Genomic DNA, 19,275 nt, shown 5'->3' with positions numbered 1-19,275 from the left:
GCTCAGAGAACCACCTATCTAGGCGTAGTATGGGATTCGACCGCGATGCAGGCACGATTGTCCCCTGCTCGTATCGAGTCGATCCTCATCTCAGTCAAGAGAGTCAGAGAAGGCCAGTCACTCACTGTTCAAACAATTTCAGAGATTGTTGGGTCTGATGGCAGCTGCGTCCAACGTGATACCTCTTGGCCTGCTGTACATGAGACCCCTACAGTGGTGGCTCAAGACCAAGGGATTTTCCCCGAGGGGCAATCTGCTTCGCACTATCAAGGTCACGCGGCACTGCCTCCGTGCCTTAGACATGTGGAAGAAACCTTGGTTCTTGAATCAGGGCCCGGTGCTGGGAGCTCCTTGTCGCCGTGTGACATTAGCGACGGACGCGTCCCTCACCGGCTGGGGTGCGGTCATGAGTGGCCACCCTGCCCGTGGTCTGTGGAGCGATCGCGATCTAACGTGGCATATCAATTGTCTAGAAATGCTAGCAGTTTATCGTGCACTGAAGCACTTCCTCCCAGACCTGAGAGGTCACCATGTGTTGGTGCGCACCGACAACACGTCAGTGGTCTCTTACATCAACCACCAGGGCGGTCTGCGTTCGCGCCCTTTGTACAAGCTGGCGCACCAGATCCTGGTGTTGTCCCAGAACAAACTCCTCTCATTAAGAGCAGTATATATTCCTGGGAAGTTAAATGTGGGAGCAGACATACTGTCGAGGCAGGGGCCGAGGCCCGGGGAATGGAGACTTCACCCACGGGTGGTAGATCAGATATGGAGAGTGTTTGGCAGGGCTCAAGTAGACCTTTTTGCGACTCAGGAGACGTCACAATGTCCCCTCTGGTTCTCTCTAGTTCATCCAGCTCCTCTGGGACTGGACGCTATGGTACAGACCTGGCCGAGGCTTCATCTGTACGCTTTTCCCCCTATCGCTCTGCTTCCGGGAGTTCTGGCGAGAGTACGCCGGGACGGGGTCCGTCTGTTATTAGTAGCCCCGTTCTGGCTGGGCCGAGTATGGTTCTCAGATCTAGTCTCGCTCCTCGACGGCTCTCCGTGGGAGATACCGATCAGGACAGACCTACTCTCACAGGCGCAGGGCACGATAATTCACCCTCGCCCGGAGTTGTGGAAGCTGTGGGTGTGGCCCCTGAGGGGGCACAACTGGTAGCAGCCGGTCTCTCAACTGAGGTTGTGGAGACCCTACTCCAATCCAGAGCTCCCTCTACGAGGAAACTGTACGCCCTGAAGTGGAGGCTTTTCACTTCATGGTGCAGATACTGCCAGCTAGACCCAGCAAACTGCCCAGTTGGTACAGTTCTGGAGTTTCTACAGGCTAGGCTCTCTGCAGGGTTGACCCACTCTACTCTGAAGGTCTACGTGGCGGCCATTGCGGCCTACCACACCCTTCTCGACGGTCAGTCTCTGGGAAGACACCCCCTAGTTACACGTTTCCTCCGCGGTGCACTGAGGCTGAGACCTCCAGTACGGTCCCGTATTCCCCCGTGGGACTTGGTTGTGGTGTTAGAGGCTATGTGCAAACCCCCGTTTGAACCTATTCAAGATATTTCAGACAGACATCTCACACTTAAAACCTCTTTTCTGTTGGCTATTACCTCTCTGCAGAGAGTAGGAGATCTTCAGGCCCTCTCGATGGCCCCTTCTTATCTTGAGTTTGCACCAGGCATGACTAAAGCGTTCATATACCCTCGAGCGGGATATGTTCCCAAGGTTCCCTCTGTTACACCACGACCTGTAGTGCTGCAGGCCTTCTGTCCTCCTCCCTTTCGGGAGCCCGACCAGGCGAAGCTAAACTGTATGTGTCCGGTTCGAGCACTGGACGCATACGTCCACAGAGCTGCCCTGTGGAGAAAAACTGACCAATTGCTTGTGTGCTACGGTCCCCCCAAGAGGGGTTCTCCTGCTTCTAAGCAGACTATTAGTCGTTGGATAGTCGAGGCTATCAACGTCACCTCTCAGTCCTCTGGTCGTCCCCTGCTGTCGGGAGCCAAGGCTCACTCTACTCGGGGTATGGCGGCCTCTAAGGCCTTCTTAGCAGGTCTATCCATGCTGGACATCTGCAACGCTGCGGGGTGGTCCACGCCCTCTACATTTGTTAGGTTCTATGGCCTAGATATGCCAGTCACTCCAGGCGCTTCTGTCCTCCTGTCCTGAGCTGTGCTCTTCGGATACACACCAGGCAAGGGTTTGGTAGTCTGGCGGCGTTAGGACTCGTTCCCCAAAGCGCTTCGACGCAGCTCGAGTTCCTGAAGAGGAACGTCTCTAGGTTACGTATGTAACCCTAGTTCCTCGAGGGAACGAGACGCTGCGTCTCGGAGCCATACCCCCGGCACCCCTGCCGGCGCTTGCTGGTACTCGAAGCTGACGCCAGCTGCGTGGCACGTGCTTTTATAGCTTCCTGGTCGCTTACGTCACCACGTCGGTGATGTCACGCCCTTCCATTGGACTGATTACACACGATATTCAGAGTCGCGTACGCTGAACGCGTTCCCCAAAGCGCTTCGACGCAGCGTCTCGTTCCCTCGAGGAACTAGGGTTACATACGTAACCTAGAGACGTTTTTGTGCATATAACTTCTAACACATTAAAAACTGTCTCACTGCATTGCAGAAATCATTTTATTTCATAAGACATAAGCATCTTTCAGTTTGGCAAGATTTGCACTGAATATTGAATGAAGCAGCTCTAACTCACAGAGAGAGAAGCTTTTGAGCAGATTTGGGCTAGATTTCACTTCATTTGAACAGAAGCACTATTTCAACATTACTGGTCTCAGAAACCTGTAAACTGACAATCTTGAGCATTTAAGTCCTAACATAAGGTTTTGTGTATATAACTTCTAACACATTAAAAACTGTCTTACAGCATTTGCAAAAACATTGTATTTAATAAAGCATAAGCATCTTTCAGTTTGGCAAGATTTGCACTGAATATTGAATGAAGCAGCTTTCTCTCATAGAGAGACAAGCTTTTGAGCAGATTTGGGCTAGATTTCACTTCATTTGAACAGAAGCTCTATTTCAACATTACTGGTCTCAGAAACCTGTAAACTGACAATCTTGAGCATTGAAGTCCTAACATAACGTTTTGTGCATATAACTTCTAACACACTAAAAACTGTCTTACAGCATTGCAAAAACATTGTATTTCATAAGGCATAAGCATCTTTCAGTTTGGCAAGATTTGCACTGAACATTGAATGAAGCAGCTCTATCTCACAGAGAGACAAGCTTTTGAGCAGATTTGGGCTAGATTTCACTTCATTTGAACAGAAGCACTATTTCAACATTACTGGTCTCAGAAACCTGTAAACTGACAATCTTGAGCATTTAAGTCCTAACATAAGGTTTTGTGTATATAACTTCTAACACATTAAAATCTGTCTTACAGCATTTGCAAAAACATTGTATTTCATAAAGCATAAGCATCTTTCAGTTTGGCAAGATATGCACTGAATATTGAATGAAGCAGCTTTCTCTCATAGAGAGACACGCTTTTGAGCAGATTTGGGCTAGATTTCACTTCATTTGAACAGAAGCTCTATTTCAACATTACTGGTCTCAGAAACCTGTAAACTGACAATCTTGAGCATTGAAGTCCTAACATAACGTTTTGTGCATATAACTTCTAACACACTAAAAACTGTCTTACAGCATTGCAAAAACATTGTATTTCATAAGGCATAAGCATCTTTCAGTTTGGCAAGATTTGCACTGAACATTAAATGAAGCAGCTCTATCTCACAGAGAGACAAGCTTTTGAGCAGATTTGGGCTAGATTTCACTTCATTTGAACAAAAGCACTATTTTAACATTACTGGTCTCAGAAACCTGTAAACTGACAATCTTGAGCATTGAAGTCCTAACATCTGTTCCTTTTCAGGAACTCGAGCTGCGTCGAAACGCTTTTGGGGAACGTCCCTGACGAGACCGACTCTGAATATCGTGTGCAATCAGTCCATCGGAAAGGCGTGACGTCACGGGCGGGTGACGTAGCGACCAGGAAGCTATAAAAGCACGTGCCGTGCAGCTGGCTTCAGCTTCGAATCTGTCAGCAAGCGCTCTGTGTGTGCATGTGCAAAAGTCTGTCCTGTTGGTCCTATTTATTGTTGTCTGTCCCTTAGCTTAAAAAGATCGCTAAAACAGCTCAATATGCCTAAGCAAAAGCTAAAGACCAAACATTTGAAGGGCGATTCCAAGCCGCGTTACAGACTGTGTGTTCCTCCCTGCACTCGCTACATTACGAGTGGGGATACACACAGGCTGTGCGTGGCTTGCCTGGGATCGAAGCACGCTGAGTCGGCTCTCGAGGGGGCCGACTGCCCGCATTGCGAACGTTTGCCAATGCGGACGCTTCGATCCCGGAGGGCTCTCTTCGAGGAGGGAGCCTTCACCAGCGTGCACTCGTGGGGTTCGCAGGTGGATCTGTCAGAAAGAATGGAGACGGGCCAGTCCTTATCTCCTTCTTCATCTGCCAGATCCGGCGCCCAAACCCTGGGTTCGGAAGCACGCTCGTCGGTTTCTTCCCCCAGGGTGAGGGATCAGCTCTTCACCTCTCGTCCTCCGAGGAGGTCGATGTGGAGACTGTTGCTGGGGATTCGCCACCCCTGTCGCCCCAGTATGAGGAGCTTTTGGAGGTGGTCACGCGGGCAGTAGATAAATTAAAAATCGACTGGCCTGCTGAAAAACAGACTGAGCCGCAGAGAAGCAGATTAGACGAACGCTTTCTGCGACCGAAGCAACCACCTCCACGTCGGAGCCTTCCATATTTTCCCGATCTCCATGATGAGTTATCGAGATCGTGGAAACACCCGTATTCGACCCGCCTCTTTGGCCCTGATTCACTATATTATGGCAACGTGATGGGGCTGGGAGAGCGTGGTTATAGAGCGATGCCACGGGTTGAACAGACGCTTGCGGGCTATCTGTCACCCGGTTCGGCCTCGTCTCTAAAGGCTCCGACATTGCCCACTAAGCCGCTTCGAGTTACATCATCGCTAGTGGGCAAAGGTTATGTGGCAGCAGGTCAGGCTGGGGCGTGCCTTCATACTATGGCAGTCCTGCAAGCTTATCAGGCTGACCTGCTGAGAGATGTCGATGAGGGGGAGGGGATTAAGTCTGAAGAGGTTGAAGAACTCAGAAAGACCGCTGATCTCTCCCTCCGCGCCACTAAGGAGACCGCTCGCGCAATTGGGCGGTCTATGGCAGCTTTAGTGGCCGCGGAGAGGCATTTGTGGCTGACCCTGTCAGAAATTAAGGAACGAGACAGGGTCTGCCTCCTGGACGCCCCGCTTCAAGCCTCGGGCCTGTTCGGCGACACAGTTAATACTGTCGTCGACAGGTTCCAGGAGGCGCACAAGCAGGCGGCGGCGTTCCAGAGTTTCCTCCCTCGTCGCTCTCGTGGTGCATCTGGGCGGGAGATGACCACGCCACATACCGGCTCCTCACACCGGGAAGCGCAGAAGCAGAGCGTCGCCACTCGTGCTCCCCCACGTCGGGGCCGAGGGCAACGACGCTCTGAGTCGGGGGCTTCTAGGGCGAAAGCCGATTTAAGATCTGTCATCGAAGCCCGGAAGTCCTCGACGAAAAGATCCTGACGCCAGGATCCAGAGGGTAGCCCCTGCTGGGGTAGAGCGCGGTTCACCTCATTACACGGTGCCCGTCTCACCTCAGCACCCTCAGGAGGTCGGTCTGCCAACCCTGCCAGAGTTTCAGGGCGCAGCGGCCTCCAGCGAGCGCCACTCCCAGTTACTTCCGCCCGTGAGCGTAGCGGAGCTGGGATGCTCGCCGCCCCTTCGGGGGCCTCTTACACCAGAGGTCAGTCTCGAGAGACTGATTCCCTTAGTAGATTATTTAGCAGCGTGGAAGCTACTGCCAAATGTATCTCAATGGGTCCTGCGTACAATAGAAAGAGGCTATTGCATTCAGTTCGGTCTTCCACCACCGAAGTTCAACGGGGTTACACCGACTGTGGTCGGCCCCCAGCAGGCTCTGGCTATGGAACGAGAAGTGAATATCCTATTAAGGAAGGAGGCCATCGAGGTGGTCCCTCCTCTAGACAGGGAATCCGGATTTTACAGCCGGTATTTCATAGTTCCAAAGAAGGATGGGGGGTTGCGTCCGATCCTCGACTTGCGTCTCCTGAACCGCTCGGTTATGTCACTGAAGTTCAAGATGCTCACTGTCAACCAGGTTGTAGCTCAAATCAGAGCCGAGGACTGGTTTGTCACAATAGATCTCAAAGACGCATACTTCCACATATCCATCCTTCCACAACACAGGAAGTTTCTGAGGTTCGCTTTCGGGGGCAAAGCTTATCAATATCGAGTACTTCCCTTTGGCCTCGCACTCTCACCCCGCACGTTCACGAAATGTATGGATGCGGCTCTGGTATCCCTCCGTATGCAGGGCATCCTCATTTTAAATTATATCGACGATTGGTTGATCCTAGCTCAATCAGAGCAGATGGCGGCTCGACATCGAGATGTCGTTCTCGCACACATGGGGGAGCTGGGTTTGAGACTAAACGCCAAGAAGAGTGTACTTTCTCCAGTTCAGAGAACCACCTATCTAGGCGTAGTGTGGAATTCGACCACGATGCAGGCACGTTTGTCTCCTGCTCGGATCGAGTCGATCCTCACATCAGTCGAGAGAGTCAAGGAAGGCCAGTCACTCACTGTCAAACAATTCCAGAGATTGTTAGGGCTGATGGCAGCTGCGTCCAACGTGGTACCTTTTGGCCTGCTGTACATGAGACCCCTACAGTGGTGGCTCAAGTCCAAGGGCTTTTCCCCGAGGGGAAATCCACGTCGAGTTATCAAGGTCACGCGGCGGTGCCTTCGTGCCTTAGACATGTGGAGGAAACCTTGGTTCTTGAATCAGGGCCCGGTGCTGGGAGTTCCTTGTCGCCGTGTAACGCTAGCGACAGATGCGTCCCTCACCGTTTGGTGTGCGGTCATGAGCGGCCACCCTGCCCGCGGTCTGTGGAGTGGTCGCCATCTAACATGGCACATCAATTGCCTAGAGATACTAGCGGTCTATCGAGCATTGAAATATTTCCTCCCAGACCTGAGAGGTCACCATGTGTTGGTGCGCACCGACAACACATCAGTGGTCTCTTATATCAATCACCAGGGGGGTCTGCGTTCGCGCCCCTTGTACAAACTGGCACACCAGATCCTTCTGTGGTCCCAGGGCAAGCTCCTCTCGATCAGAGCAGCGTATATTCCTGGGAGATTGAATGTGGGAGCAGACATACTGTCGAGACAGGGGCCCGGGGAATGGATGCTTCACCCCGAGGTGGTGAAGCAGATATGGAGAGTATTTGGTACAGCCCAGGTGGACCTCTTTGCGACTCAGGAGACATCGCAATGTCCCCTCTGGTTCTCTCTAGTTCATCCAGCTCCTCTGGGACTGGACGCTATGGTACAGACCTGGCCGAGGCTTCGTCTGTACGCTTTTCCCCCTATCGCTCTGCTCCCGGGAGTTCTGGCGAGAGTACGCCGGGACGGGGCCCGTCTACTACTAGTAGCCCCGTTCTGGCCGGGCCGAGTATGGTTCTCAGATCTAGTCTCGCTCCTCGACGGCTCTCCTTGGGAGATACCGATCAGGACAGACCTACTCTCACAGGCGCAGGGCACGATAATTCACCCTCGCCCGGAGTTGTGGAAGCTGTGGGTGTGGCCCCTGAGGGGGCACAGCTGTTAGCAGCTGGTCTCTCAACCGAGGTTGTTGAGACCCTACTCCAATCCAGAGCTCCCTCTACGAGGAAACTGTACGCCCTGAAGTGGAAGCTCTTCACTTCATGGTGCAGAGACCGCCAGCTTGACCCAGCAGACTGCCCAGTTGGTACAGTTCTGGAGTTTTTACAAGCCAGGCTCTCTGCGGGGTTATCCCACTCCACCTTAAAGGTTTACGTGGCGGCCATAGCTGCTTTCCACGTCCCTTTCAATGGTCAGTCAGTGGGTAGACACCCCCTAGTTACACGTTTCCTCCGCGGTGCGCTGAGGCTGAGACCTCCAGTACGATCCCGTGTTCCCCCCTGGGATTTGGTTGTGGTTCTAGAGGCTCTTTGTAAAGCTCCATTCGAGCCAATACAAGATATCTCAGATAGACATCTGACACTTAAAACTGCCCTATTACTGGCAATCACCTCACTAAAGAGAGTTGGAGATCTTCAGGCCCTTTCGGTGGCCCCTACCTACTTAGACTTTGCCCCTGGTATGGCCAAAGCATACTTATACCCTCGAGCGGGTTACGTTCCGAAGGTTCCCTCTGTTACACCACAGCCTATCGTACTGCAGGCCTTCTGTCCTCCTCCCTTTCGGGAGCCAGACCAAGAGAAGCTAAACTGTATGTGTCCAAGTGCGAGCACTGGACGCATACGTCCACAGATCTGCCCTGTGGAGGAAATCAGACCAATTGCTTGTTTGCTACGGTCCTTCTAACAAGGGTTCTCCTGCCACCAAGCAGACCCTTAGTCGTTGGATAGTCGAGGCTATCAACTTCTCCTATGAGTCCTCTGGTCTTCCCCCTCCTTTGGGGGCCAAGGCTCACTCTACTCGGAGTATGGCGGCCTCCAAGGCCTTCTCAGCAGGTGTGTCCCTCTTGGACATCTGCAACGCTGCGGGGTGGTCCACGCCCTCCACATTTGTCCGATTTTACGATCTTGACATGCGAGCCACGCCGGGCTCTTCTGTTCTCTCGTCTTAGCTGTGCTCTTTTGACTACACACTAGGCAGGGATTTGGAAGTCTGGCAGCGTGGGCACATCGTTCCCCAAAAGCGTTTCGACGCAGCTCGAGTTCCTGAAAAGGAACGTCTCAAGGTTACTTATGTAACCCTAGTTCCTTGAAGGAACGAGACGCTGCGTCGCAGAGCCATACTCCCGGCACCCCTGCCGGCGCTTGCTTCCCTACTCGAAGCTGAAGCCAGCTGCACGGCACGTGCTTTTATAGCTTCCTGGTCGCTACGTCACCCCGCCCGTGACGTCACGCCTTTCCGATGGACTGATTGCACACGATATTCAGAGTCGGTCTCGTCAGGGACGTTCCCCAAAAGCGTTTCGACGCAGCGTCTCGTTCCTTCAAGGAACTAGGGTTACATACGTAACCTTGAGACGTTTTTGTGCATATGACTTCTAACACATTAAAAACTGTCTCACTGCATTGCAGAAATCATTTTATTTCATAAGACATAAGCATCTTTCAGTTTGGCAAGATTTGCACTGAATATTGAATAAAGCAGCTTTCTCTCATAGAGAGACAAGCTTTTGAGCAGATTTGGGCTAGATTTCACTTCATTTGAACAGAAGCACTATTTCAACATTACTGGTCTCAGAAACCTGTAAACTGACAATCTTGAGCATTGAAGTCCTAACATAAGTTTTTGTGCATATAACTTCTAACAAATTAAAAACTGTCTCACTGCATTGCAGAAATCATTTTATTTCATAAGACATAAGCATCTTTCAGTTTGGCAAGATTTGCACTGAACATTGAATGAAGCAGCTCTAACTCACAGAGAGAGAAGCTTTTGAGCAGATTTGGGCTAGATTTCACTTCATTTGAACAGAAGCACTATTTCAACATTACTGGTCTCAGAAACCTGTAAACTGACAATCTTGAGCATTGAAGTCCTAACATAAGGTTTTGTGCATGTAACTTCTAACACATTAAAAACTGTCTAACAGCATTGCAAAAACATTGTATTTCATAAGGCATAAGCATCTTTCAGTTTGGCAAGATTTGCACTGAATATTGAATGAAGCAGCTTTCTCTCATAGAGAGACAAGCTTTTGAGCAGATTTGGGCTAAATTTCACTTCATTTGAACAGAAGCACTATTTTAACATTACTGGTCTCAGACACCTGTAAACTGATAATCTTGAGCATTGAAGTCCTAACATAAGTTTTTGTGCATATAACTTCTAACACATTAAAAACTGTCTTACAGCATTGCAAAAACATTGTATTTCATAAGGCATAAGCATCTTTCAGTTTGGCAAGATTTGCACTGAATATTGAATGAAGCAGCTTTCTCTCATAGAGAGACAAGCTTTTGAGCAGATTTGGGCTAGATTTCACTTCATTTGAACAGAAGCACTATTTCAACATTACTGGTCTCAGAAACCTGTAAACTGACAATCTTGAGCATTGAAGTCCTAACATAAGGTTTTGTGCATATAACTTCTAACACATTAAAAACTGTCTTACAGCATTTGCAAAAACATTGTATTTCATAAGGCATAAGCATCTTTCAGTTTGGCAAGATTTGCACTGAATATTGAATGAAGCAGCTTTCTCTCATAGAGAGACAAGATTTTGAGCAGATTTGGGCTAGATTTCACTTCATTTGACTAGAAGCACTATTTTAACATTAATGGTCTCAGAAACCTGTAAACTGACAATCTTGAGCATTGAAGACCTAACATAACGTTTTATGCATATAACTTCTAACACACTAAAAACTGTCTTACAGCATTGCAAAAACATTGTATTTCATAAGGCATAAGCATCTTTCAGTTTGGCAAGATTTGCACTGAACATTGAATGAAGGAGCTCTATCTCACAGAGAGACAAGCTTTTGAGCAGATTTGGGCTAGATTTCACTTCATTTGAACAAAAGCACTATTTTAACATTACTGGTCTCAGAAACCTGTAAACTGACAATCTTGAGCATTGAAGTCCTAACATAAGGTTTTGTGCATATAAATTCTAACACATTAAAAACTGTCTTACAGCATTTGCAAAAACATTGTATTTCATAAGGCATAAGCATCTTTCAGTTTGGCAAGATTTGCACTGAAAATTGAATGAAGCAGCTTTCTCTCATAGAGAGACAAGATTTTGAGCAAATTTGGGCTAGATTTCACTTCATTTGAACAGAAGCACTATTTCAACATTACTGGTCTCAGAAACCTGTAAACTGACAATTTTGAGCATTGAAGTCCTAAACATAAGGTTTTGTGCATATAACTTCTAACACATTAAAAACTGTCTTACAGCATTTGCAAAAACATTGTATTTCATAAGGCATAAGCATCTTTCAGTTTGGCAAGATTTGCACTGAATTTTGAATGAAGCAGCTTTCTCTCATAGAGAGACAAGATTTTGAGCAATTTTGGGCTAGATTTCACTTCATTTGAACAGAAGCACTATTTCAACATTACTGGTCTCAGAAACCTGTAAACTGACAATTTTGAGCATTGAAGTCCTAAACATAAGTTTTTGTGCATATAACTTCTAACACATTAAAAACTGTCTTACAGCATTGCAAAAACATTGCATTTCATAAGGCATAAGCATCTTTCAGTTTGGCAAGATTTGCACTGAACATTGAATGAAGCAGCTCTATCTCACAGAGAGACAAGCTTTTGAGCAGATTTGGGCTAGATTTTACTTCATTTGAACAAAAGCACTATTCTAACATTACTGGTCTCAGAAACCTGTAAACTGACAATCTTGAGCATTGAAGCCCTAACATCTGTTTTTGTGCATATAACTTCTAACACATTAAAAACTGTCTTACAGCATTGCAAAAACATTGTATTTCATAAGGCATAAGCATCTTTCAGTTTGGCAAGATTTGCACTGAATATTGAATGAAGCAGCTCTAACTCACAGAGAGAGAAGCTTTTGAGCAGATTTGGGCTAGATTTCACTTCATTTGAACAGAAGCACTATTTCAACATTACTGGTCTCAGAAACCTGTAAACTGACAATCTTGAGCATTGAAGTCCTAACATAACGTTTTGTGCATATAACTTCTAACACATTAAAAACTGTCTTACAGCATTGCAAAAACATTGTATTTCATAAGGCATAAGCATCTTTCAGTTTGGCAAGATTTGTACTGAATATTGAATGAAGCTGCTTTCTCTCATAGAGAGACAAGCTTTTGAGCAGATTTGGGCTAGATTTCACTTCATTTGACAAGAAACACTATTTTAACATTACTGGTCTCAGAAACCTGTAAACTGACAATCTTGAGCATTGAAGTCCTAACATAACGTTTTGTGCATATAACTTCTAACACATTAAAAACTGTCTCAATGCATTGCAGAAATCATTTTATTTCATAAGACGTAAGCATCTTTCAGTTTGGCAAGATTTGCACTGAACATTGAATGAAGCAGCTCTAACTCAAAGAGAGAGAAGCTTTTGAGCAGATTTGGGCTAGATTTCACTTCATTTGAACAGAAGCACTATTTCAACATTACTGGTCTCAGAAACCTGTAAACTGACAATCTTGAGCATTGAAGTCCTAAATAAGTTTTTGTGCATATAACTTCTAACACATTAAAAACTGTCTCACTGCATTGCAGAAATCATTTTATTTCATAAGACATAAGCATCTTTCAGTTTGGCAAGATTTGCACTGAACATTGAATGAAGCAGCTCTAACTCACAGAGAGAGAAGCTTTTGAGCAGATTTGGGCTAGATTTCACTTCATTTGAACAGAAGCACTATTTCAACATTACTGGTCTCAGAAACCTGTAAACTGACAATTTTGAGCATTGAAGTCCTAACATAAGTTTTTGTGCATATAACTTCTAACACATTAAAAACTGTCTTACAGCATTGCAAAAACATTGTATTTCATTAAGTCATAAGCATCTTTCAGTTTGGCAAGATTTTGCACTGAATATTGAATGAAGCAGCTCTCTCTCATAGAGAGACAAGCTTTTGAGCAGATTTGGTCTAGATTTCACTTCATTTGAACAGAAGCACTATTTTAACATTACTGGTCTCAGAAACCTGTAAACTGACAATCTTGAGCATTGAAGTCCTAACATATGTTTTTGTGCATATAACTTTTAACACATTAAAAACTGTCTCACTGCATTGCAGAAATCATTTTATTTCATATGACGTAAGCATCTTTCAGTTTGGCAAGATTTGCACTGAACATTGAATGAAGCAGCTCTAACTCACAGAGAGAGAAGCTTTTGAGCAGATTTGGGCTAGATTTCACTTCATTTGAACAGAAGCACTATTTCAACATTACTGGTCTCAGAAACCTGTAAACTGACAATCTTGAGCATTGAAGTCCTAACATAAGGTTTTGTGCATATAACTTCTAACACATTAAAAACTGTCTTACAGCATTTGCAAAAACATTGTATTTCATAAGGCATAAGCATCTTTCAGTTTGGCAAGATTTGCACTGAATATTGAATGAAGCAGCTTTCTCTCATAGAGAGACAAGATTTTGAGCAGATTTAGGCTAGATTTCACTTCATTTGACTAGAAGCACTATTTTAACATTAATGGTCTCAGAAACCTGTAAACTGACAATCTTGAGCATTGAAGACCTAACATAACGTTTTATGCATATAACTTCTAACACACTAAAAACTGTCTTACAGCATTGCAAAAACATTGTATTTCATAAGGCATAAGCATCTTTCAGTTTGGCAAGATTTGCACTGAACATTGAATGAAGGAGCTCTATCTCACAGAGAGACAAGCTTTTGAGCAGATTTAGGCTAGATTTCACTTCATTTGAACAAAAGCACTATTTTAACATTACTGGTCTCAGAAACCTGTAAACTGACAATCTTGAGCATTGAAGTCCTAACATAAGGTTTTGTGCATATAACTTCTAACACATTAAAAACTGTCTTACAGCATTTGCAAAAACATTGTATTTCATAAGGCATAAGCATCTTTCAGTTTGGCAAGATTTGCACTGAAAATTGAATGAAGCAGCTTTCTCTCATAGAGAGACAAGATTTTGAGCAAATTTGGGCTAGATTTCACTTCATTTGAACAGAAGCACTATTTCAACATTACTGGTCTCAGAAACCTGTAAACTGACAATTTTGAGCATTGAAGTCCTAAACATAAGGTTTTGTGCATATAACTTCTAACACATTAAAAACTGTCTTACAGCATTTGCAAAAACATTGTATTTCATAAGGCATAAGCATCTTTCAGTTTGGCAAGATTTGCACTGAATTTTGAATGAAGCAGCTTTCTCTCATAGAGAGACAAGATTTTGAGCAAATTTGGGCTAGATTTCACTTCATTTGAACAGAAGCACTATTTCAACATTACTGGTCTCAGAAACCTGTAAACTGACAATTTTGAGCATTGAAGTCCTAAACATAAGTTTTTGTGCATATAACTTCTAACACATTAAAAACTGTCTTACAGCATTGCAAAAACATTGCATTTCATAAGGCATAAGCATCTTTCAGTTTGGCAAGATTTGCACTGAACATTGAATGAAGCAGCTCTATCTCACAGAGAGACAAGCTTTTGAGCAGATTTGGGCTAGATTTCACTTCATTTGAACAAAAGCACTATTCTAACATTACTGGTCTCAGAAACCTGTAAACTGACAATCTTGAGCATTGAAGCCCTAACATCTGTTTTTGTGCATATAACTTCTAACACATTAAAAACTGTCTCACTGCATTGCAAAAACATTGTATTTCATAAGGCATAAGCATCTTTCAGTTTGGCAAGATTTGCACTGAACATTGAATATAGCAGATCTATCTCACAGAGAGACAAGCTTTTGAGCAGATTTGGGCTAGATTTTACTTCATTTGAACAAAAGCACTATTTTAACATTACTGGTCTCAGAAACCTGTAAACTGACAATCTTGAGCATTGAAGTCCTAACATCTGTTTTTGTGCATATAACTTCTAACACATTAAAAACTGTCTCACTGCATTGCAGAAATCATTTTATATCATAAGACATAAGCATCTTTCAGTTTGGCAAGATTTGCACTGAATATTGAATGAAGCAGCTCTAACTCACAGAGAGAGAAGCTTTTGAGCAGATTTGGGCTAGATTTCACTTCATTTGAACAGAAGCACTATTTCAACATTACTGGTCTCAGAAACCTGTAAACTGACAATCTTGAGCATTGAAGTCCTAATATAAGTTTTTGTGCATATAACTTCTAACACATTAAAAACTGTCTTACAGCATTGCAAAAACATTGTATTTCATAAGGCATAAGCATCTTTCAGTTTGGCAAGATTTGCACTGAATATTGAATGAAGCTGCTTTCTCTCATAGAGAGACAAGCTTTTGAGCAGATTTGGGCTAGATTTCACTTCATTTGACCAGAAACACTATTTTAACATTACTGGTCTCAGAAACCTGTAAACTGACAATCTTGAGCATTGAAGTCCTAACATAACGTTTTGTGCATATAACTTCTAACACATTAAAAACTGTCTTACAGCATTGCAAAAACATTGTATTTCATAAGGCATAAGCATCTTTCAGTTTGGCAAGATTTGCACTGAGCATTGAATTAAGCAGCTCTATCTCACAGAGAGACAAGCTTTTGAGCAGATTTGGGCTAGATTTCTCTTCATTTGAACAGAAGCACTATTTTAACATTACCGGTCTCAGAAACCTGTAAACTGACAATCTTGAGCATTGAAGTCCTAACATATGTTTTTGTGCATATAACTTCTAACACATTAAAAACTGTCTCAATGCATTGCAGAAATCATTTTATTTCATAAAGACGTAAGCATCTTTCAGTTTGGCAAGATTTGCACTGAACATTGAATGAAGCAGCTCTAACTCAAAGAGAGAGAAGCTTTTGAGCAGATTTGGGCTAGATTTCACTTCATTTGAACAGAAGCACTATTTCAACATTACTGGTCTCAGAAACCTGTAAACTGACAATCTTGAGCATTGAAGTCCTAAATAAGTTTTTGTGCATATAACTTCTAACACATTAAAAACTGTCTCACTGCATTGCAGAAATCATTTTATTTCATAAGACATAAGCATCTTTCAGTTTGGCAAGATTTGCACTGAACATTGAATGAAGCAGCTCTAACTCACAGAGAGAGAAGCTTTTGAGCAGATTTGGGCTAGATTTCACTTCATTTGAACAGAAGCACTATTTCAACATTACTGGTCTCAGAAACCTGTAAACTGACAATTTTGAGCATTGAAGTCCTAACATAAGTTTTTGTGCATATAACTTCTAACACATTAAAAACTGTCTTACAGCATTGCAAAAACATTGTATTTCATTAAGTCATAAGCATCTTTCAGTTTGGCAAGATTTTGCACTGAATATTGAATGAAGCAGCTCTCTCTCATAGAGAGACAAGCTTTTGAGCAGATTTGGTCTAGATTTCACTTCATTTGAACAGAAGCACTATTTTAACATTACTGGTCTCAGAAACCTGTAAACTGACAATCTTGAGCATTGAAGTCCTAACATATGTTTTTGTGCATATAACTTTTAACACATTAAAAACTGTCTCACTGCATTGCAGAAATCATTTTATTTCATATGACGTAAGCATCTTTCAGTTTGGCAAGATTTGCACTGAACATTGAATGAAGCAGCTCTAACTCACAGAGAGAGAAGCTTTTGAGCAGATTTGGGCTAGATTTCACTTCATTTGAACAGAAGCACTATTTCAACATTACTGGTCTCAGAAACCTGTAAACTGACAATCTTGAGCATTGAAGTCCTAAATAAGTTTTTGTGCATATAACTTCTAACACATTAAAAACTGTCTCACTGCATTGCAGAAATCATTTTATTTCATAAGACATAAGCATCTTTCAGTTTGGCAAGATTTGCACTGAACATTGAAAGAAGCAGCTCTAACTCACAGAGAGAGAAGCTTTTGAGCAGATTTTGGCTAGATTTCACTTCATTTGAACAGAAGCACGATTTCAACATTACTGGTCTCAGAAACCTGTAAACTGACAATTTTGAGCATTGAAGTCCTAACATAAGTTTTTGTGCATATAACTTCTAACACATTAAAAACTGTCTTACAGCATTGCAAAAACATTGTATTTCATAAGGCATAAGCATCTTTCAGTTTGGCAAGATTTTGCACTGAATATTGAATGAAGCAGCTCTCTCTCATAGAGAGACAAGCTTTTGAGCAGATTTGGGCTAGATTTAACTTCATTTGGACAGAAGCACTATTTTAACATTACTGGTCTCAGAAACCTGTAAACTGACAATCTTGAGCATTGAAGTCCTAACATATGTTTTTGTGCATATATTTTTTAACACATTAAAAACTGTCTTACAGCATTGCAAAAACATTGTATTTCATAAGGCATAAGCATCTTTCAGTTTGGCAAGATTTTGCACTGAATATTGAATGAAGCAGCTCTCTCTCATAGAGAGACAAGATTTTTAGCAAATTTGGGCTAGATTTCACTTCATTTGAACAGAAGCACTATTTCAACATTAATGGTCTCAGAAACCTGTAAACTGACAATTTTGAGCATTGAAGTCCTAACATAAGTTTTTGTGCATATAACTTCTAACACATTAAAAACTGTCTTACACCATTGCAAAAACATTGTATTTCATAAGGCATAAGCATCTTTCAGTTTGGCAAGATTTTGCACTGAATATTGAATGAAGCAGCTTTCTCTTATAGAGAGACAAGCTTTTGAGCAGATTTGGGCTAAATTTCCCTTCATTTGAACAGAAGCACTATTTTAACATTACTGGTCTCAGAAACTTGTAAACTGACAATCTTGAGCATTGAAGTCCTAACATATGTTTTTGTGCATATAACTTCTAACACATTAAAAACTGTCTCACTGCATTGCAGAAATCATTTTATTTCATAAGACGTAAGCATCTTTCAGTTTGGCAAGATTTGCACTGAACATTGAATGAAGCAGCTCTAACTCACAGAGAGAGAAGCTTTTGAGCAGATTTGGGCTAGATTTCACTTCATTTGAACAGAAGCACTATTTCAACATTACTGGTCTCAGAAACCTGTAAACTGACAATCTTGAGCATTGAAGTCCTAACATAAGGTTTTGTGCATATAACTTCTAACACATTAAAAACTGTCTTACAGCATTTGCAAAAACATTCTATTTCATAAGGCATAAGCATCTTTCAGTTTGGCAAGATTTGCACTGAATATTGAATGAAGCAGCTTTCTCTCATAGAGAGACAAGATTTTGAGCAAATTTGGGCTAGATTTCACTTCATTTGAACAGAAGCACTATTTCTACATTACTGGTCTCAGAAACCTGTAAACTGACAATTTTGAGCATTGAAGTCCTAACATAAGTTTTTGTGCATATAACTTCTAACACATTAAAAACTGTCTTACAGCATTGCAAAAACATTGTATTTCATAAGGCATAAGCATCTTTCAGTTTAGCAAGATTTGCACTGAACATTGAATGAAGCAGCTCTAACTCACAGAGAGAGAAGCTTTTGAGCAGATTTGGGCTAGATTTCACTTCATTTGAACAGAAGCACTATTTCAACATTACTGGTCTCAGAAACCTCTAAACTGACAATCTTGAGCATTGAAGTCCTAAATAAGTTTTTGTGCATATAACTTCTAACACATTAAAAACTGTCTTACAGCATTGCAAAAACATTGTATTTCATAAGGCATAAGCATCTTTCAGTTTGACAAGATTTGCACTGAATTTTGAATGAAGCAGCTTTCTCTCATAGAGAGACAAGCTTTTGAGCAGATTTGGGCTAGATTTCACTTCATTTGACCAGAAGCACTATTTTAACATTACTGGTCTCAGAAACCTGTAAACTGACAATCTTGAGCATTGAAGACCTAACATAACGTTTTGTGCATATAACGTCTAACACACTAAAAACTGTCTTACAGCATTGCAAAAACATTGTATTTCATAAGGCATAAGCATCTTTCAGTTTGGCAAGATTTGCACTGAACATTGAATGAAGCAGCTCTATCTCACAGAGAGACAAGCATTTGAGCAGATTTGGGCTAGATTTCACTTCATTTGAACAAAAGCACTATTTTAACATTACTGGTCTCAGAAACCTGTAAACTGACAATCTTGAGCATTGAAGTCCTAACATCTGTTTTTGTGCATATAACTTCTAACACATTAAAAACTGTCTCACTGCATTGCAGAAATAATTTTATATCATAAGACATAAGCATCTTTCAGTTTGGCAAGATTTGCACTGAATATTGAATGAAGCAGCTCTAACTCACAGAGAGAGAAGCTTTTGAGCAGATTTGGGCTAGATTTCACTTCATTTGAACAGAAGCACTATATCAACATTACTGGTCTCAGAAACCTGTAAACGGACAATCTTGAGCATTGAAGTCCTAACATAAGGTTTTGTGCATATAACTTCTAACACATTAAAAACTGTCTTACAGCATTTGCAAAAACATTGTATTTCATAAAGCATAAGCGTCTTTCAGTTTGGCCAGATTTGCACTGAATATTGAATGAAGTAGCTTTCTCTCATAGAGAGACAAGCTTTTGAGCAGATT

Source organism: Carassius carassius, chromosome 36 (assembly GCF_963082965.1).
Source record: "Carassius carassius chromosome 36, fCarCar2.1, whole genome shotgun sequence".
Classification (NCBI taxonomy): domain Eukaryota; kingdom Metazoa; phylum Chordata; class Actinopteri; order Cypriniformes; family Cyprinidae; genus Carassius; species Carassius carassius.
The sequence above is the reverse complement of the archived record's forward strand: the minus strand, read 5'-3'. Positions refer to the sequence as shown.